We start from the raw sequence: 5,459 nt of genomic DNA on the forward strand, positions 1-5,459 counted from the left end.
GGAGTCACAGGTGTTCCCAGCCCCTACGATTTGTCTTATGTGTTTACGTCCGAGCTCATGCTTTCTTTGTGAGACTCAGGGGCTAAGCCCCTGGCCATGGATCATCAATCTTACAAAGCTTCCCAAATGCTTTTCACCCAAACTTGTGAGAAGACGAATGAATGTGAATCGCCTCCCAGTTGCCAGCAAGCAGGCCCTGGGTGGAGCGATCAAGCAAGTCTGCGGTCTTTGAGAAACCACAATATCGGTTCCTACTGAAGAGCCCATCTGGTTTATGTCACATAACCCGTTCTTTGTGTCAAATGCATATGAGACACTTCATGTCCCTTTGAGGATGCATGGCAGCCAGACAGACAAGCAGGCACATTGTTTGTGTATGGCTGGGCGGAACACAGACGTGTCACGATCATCAAAAGAGTTCCTCACAGCTTATATTACACAAATGTCTTTAGTATGGTTTCTGTGCCGTGTATGAAATTGAAAATGTCTTCAGAATTTCCATGTGAAGAAAAATGACTTGGACTTGACTTCAATGGATTTGGGCCTCTTGTTGTTGGTAAATGAAAAAGAAGTGAATTCATTTGTCGGAAGCCATATATACAAAGCTATCAAGCCATTAAGTCCAATGTGAGGTCAGCCGAACCCTAGCATTTGTTTTCAGACTGTATTGGGTTTGGCTGAACTCTGCATGTCCATGGTTTGGCCTCCTCAGAACGCACAGGAAGACTCACAAATTTGTCAAAACGAGAGGGAAGGAGTCGAATGCCTCCTAGAGCAAGTGTGGTTTCTGGGGTCATGACAATGTCTCTGCATTTCTCGTCGATGGAGATACAGTATGAGTTTCTCATCAGTCTGCGTATATTATTTATCATCTTGAGCTTGTCCAAGTTAGCCTGTGTGTGTCCATAAATGAACCTCGATGCCGCTGCTCGGGGACAGAGTCCCAAATGTAAGCCAAGGGACTCAACCATGCTCAGTCCAGGTCTTAAAGATGGAAAGGGGAGAAAAACAAACTGTGTCCATTTCTCCTCAGCGTCCGAAAGAAATCAGTGGTGTCATTGTACCTGTAAATCTCCTGTCCGGCAGTGGCTGGAGTCCCAGATTGGAACACATCCCTCCACGTCGTAAATCACAAAGCATCCTTGCAGAATTGGACTTCAGCTGTATATTTCTCAAAGTGAGGACGGGTGGGTGCAGAAATACTGCAGAACTGTGGCCTTCGAAGTCAATTTGCAAAGTGGGCCGCATCTCTATTCCTGTGATAAAAGTAAATTTCTCCCTCTTACTCCTTCAATATCACTCTCGTTCTCCCTCCCTTTTGAAGCAGAGCTGCCTTTCAAAGCACTGAGCATGCTTTCTTGCAGCTCTGCTTCAGAATGCTGAGAAATTTGATTTAAAATAATCCTGTTTATGTTACGGCAAAGTGACTTCCTCCTGTGCCTCGTCCTGGGAAATGACCTGTTGTTGAGCCTAGGACACATAGAATAACAGACAAGTGAATGAAAACTAATGTTATACAAATACATACAGAAGGCAGGAAAAAATATGCTGCTAGTCATGAATGAAGTTGCAGGGATGGTAAGCACATTGAAAAGTACTCAAACACAACTCCAAACCACACTGACATTTATTGCCGTTTTAAAAGCATAAGGCAATTTTCAAATTTCCTATCAATAAAAACAGACAAAAAACTAATTCTTATCTCAGTCTGGCGTCTGAGGTAATTTATATTGATTTGGAATGTGAAATTCAACTCGATTGTGTAGATGTTGTGCAGCCATTTTCGCTTAAGAATTTCAATATCAAAAACAAACAGATGTTTCAGCTCTGTGTGCCAGATTGAAACCAGCACAAGTCATGTGGTGAATAATATCATCTTTCCAAAGTCACTAACATGACATCTTTGGTCTGAATATACAATGCAAGTGCAGAGGTGCCCAAGCTTTTCACTATGAAGGGCCAAAAATATACACCACATGTAAAATAAAAAATTCACTTACATTTCAATGCACAAACAGAACAAAAGCGTTAAAACACTAAAATAAATTAGAATATGGGGATATGCTCCGATGGATTGTTTTTGGCATGTCTTTTATAATATGGCACGATGGCCCAATAAAGATCATCACCAGCCAACTCTGCTATAGAGATATATTACATGTATTAAATTTCTGTCATCTTTTTAATCACCCTCATGTTGTTCCAAACTCATATGACTTTATTCTGTGAAACACAAAAGAACAGATGTGTGAATAACATCCTCTTTTCAATATAATGAAAGTGAATAAGAACTGAGACTGTCAAGCTCCAAAATGACAAAAAGCACCATAAAAGTATCATAAAAGTAGTTCAAATGGCTTGTACTCTTGTAAGTCTTCTGAAGTCATATAATAGATTTGTATGATGAACAGACCGAAATGCACTATACAAAACCTGTCCTTTTGTGTTCCAAAGAACTCGTACAGGTTTGGAATGGCATGAAGGTTTAGTGAATAATGGCAGAATTGTCATTTTTTGTGTAAATTATTTTAATAAAACGTGCTTTTTGCAAGTGTGTTGGTGTCACATTGGGACAGTTCATTTCACTGTCCCAGGTGTTTTTAGGATTCTTCAGGCAGTTTGGCTGCTGAACACAATGGACAGGAGGGCCCCAGCAGGACTGTTAATCATCGTACACACTAAACGAACGTACTAATGAGACACCAAGGTCATTGTCTGTCGTGTGTGAGGACTGATTCCCAGCAGCTGTGATACATTAAAGATGTGGTGTCTTACACTGATGGTTTACAGGCATATTAAATAGACCTTTCTGGCTAACTCTTGTTATGGCCTACATGTTTAACTGTAACCTTTTACCGTATAATGACACTAGCTTGAAATAACATGATTTAATCAGGCCATACATGTTCAAACTAGAATAACTGACCCATTAATCTGATTTTAGAGTTGAGGGCTTAAAAAACACTTATATTGATCACTTTTTCAGATTTTATTTTTTTTGCTTCGGACTATGGAGACTGTTGTTCTAGGACCAACAAAGGTTGTTCATCTAGGAACATGTTCTATGTGGATACATCAGGTATGATGTGACAAGAATTTGCAAGTAATTTGGCAGTTAACAGTGGAAGTGGAAATTCTGCATGATGCCAGAAAACATTAACATTCACAATCAATCAGAACATATTTTATGTAGAATGGAGGGAGATTTTGGACCAATGATATTTTAGTTGGGGTGGGGCTACACATAATGAAGATGCAGAAATGGAAACCAAGCAGCCTAGTTACTGCAATCAAGGCCAGTTTAGACAAAAAGAAAAGATTGTAATGCTGGTTAATCTCGTCTAGAATGGTTAGGCCACTACATAAAGCTTATACCAATATCAAACCTCAAACCAAACATCTCTTTATCCTGTAATATCAATTTTCCAAAAATCAAGGTTCTACCTGAATTAGAACAATTCACATTTATCAAGAAACCCACTAGCGTTGGTGCCTCTACATTATTTACTGCCCTCGATTTCGTTAGACCTGTGTTCATTTTTCCAGTCTCCTTCCACAACCCCCTTCCTGTCTCAAACGTGCCAAAATGACAGAGTGCAATAAAGGAGCACGGTGGCACAGAACACACCAATCCCATCAGTGCATGACTTTAATTACCAGGCCACTGGTTTGGCATAATGGGGAAAAGGTGGATGTGCAAAAGACTTTAATAATTCATCCAACTTTTTCTAATTCAAACTTCTCTACATTCTTCTCTCATTGGTTTTGTTCTTCAGCTCGTTTCTCTGAAGCATGCCCAATAATTTTCTTTTAACAAAAGACATTTGCATAAGCGAAATTATCTGTGCACAGCATGTCACACAGAAAGAATGAGCTGAGTAAAGGAGCACAGGTGGCTGAAATCAGACTTTATGGCTTACTGTTGCCTTCTCACTCACCCTTTGCATTTCTCCCATGTGCTCTCCTCAACTATAATGGATATCAGTGTGGCAGCATGGTTACTCCCTGGTGTTCATGACTAGAGGACTAAAGCTGGTGTTGCTACAGTCTCTTTATTGAATGAAAAATGCTGTGCACCAGAATTCATCTATCTAGAAAAGACTCTGGAGTCAATGCCTCTACAAAGACTTGGCAACAGCTACCCATTCTATTAAGCTCTAATGTGATGAATGCCTGTTGCCCATATGTTTGTATGACAAGGTGGACAAGATGTTTGGAGATCTGTATGCCCAAATATGACTTTTTAAAAACACACAGGAAATATTCAGAATCCCCAATTTTAGGTATTGTTATGTTTTATATACTTTTTTTTCATCCAAGACAGCTAGTAATAATTTAACCTTTTTTTCTTAAAAAAAAATGTTTTATCTTTAAAAATATTTTTAGCATTACAATTACATTTTATTAAAATTTTAGTGCAAAGTAAAACATATATGTTTGCATCCATGTATTCTACATCTTTTCTTTGATTCTTTGATGTATTTATATTTTCTTATATATATATATATATATATATATATATATATATATATATATATATATATATATATACAACTGCTGTATACATGTCTCTGTATTTGGTTGATAGGGATGATTTTCTAATGTTGAAAGCACTATTCATGCTGATATAAATTTCCAAACAATGTGTCATACAAACATATGGGCAACACTTGATGAATCAAGTAAATTGTCAAAAATCTATTCACAATCACACTCCGTGATAAGCTACAAGTAAACTGTGAGAGAACATAGTCATCTTACTGTCACTTTGAGACATTAGAAAAACAGTCAGAAGTGCCAGCAGCTCTTGTCAATCATCTGCTGGTTGTCCTTTCTCTTAAACGCTTCACTCATTGCGCTTTGGCTCCAGTTGACCTTATTTATAGATAATAAAACCTTCATTAGACTGAATTCCCGCACTTGTTATAATAAACACAAGCTGTCAGAAAACTAGCCTTTCACAGGCGTCAAACAGCCCATGTGTGGCTACACGTTTACATGGCTCGGTCTACTTGTACTTTAGAAAGAGCGAGAGGTCAAAGGTCAGCATTTGAAATTCAACCTGGGAGAACATGTCTGTCTGTTTGTTCGGAATTAGGTGCTACTTTCTCAAGTGAAGTGAAAAGCTTCCTTATGCCGAGTGTTTATCTACAACTTAAGAATATTAAACAAGCTGGTGGTGGATGAGGAGAGACCCATGCAACTAATTAAGTCTGAAAAAAATGTGTGAATATAGAAGGTGTAAGAGCTCAGCTATTTGAATGAATAGGTGCCCTTACTTATAAGGCCCCTGGCTGTAACCTACCTTTTTCTGGTTGGAACAATAATTATCTCCTGTTAAGGAGGACCATTTTTAAGGCACTTAAATGCTCAAACTAGGGCTGTGCAAAAAATCGAATGCGATTTGCATGCGCATCTCATCGTAGTTCACTGACAACTTCGATTCATTGCCGATTTTG

The sequence above is a fragment of the Sinocyclocheilus grahami genome, unplaced genomic scaffold (genome assembly GCF_001515645.1).
Source record: "Sinocyclocheilus grahami isolate Dianchi unplaced genomic scaffold, SAMN03320097.WGS_v1.1 scaffold794.1, whole genome shotgun sequence".
Classification (NCBI taxonomy): Eukaryota; Metazoa; Chordata; class Actinopteri; order Cypriniformes; family Cyprinidae; genus Sinocyclocheilus; species Sinocyclocheilus grahami.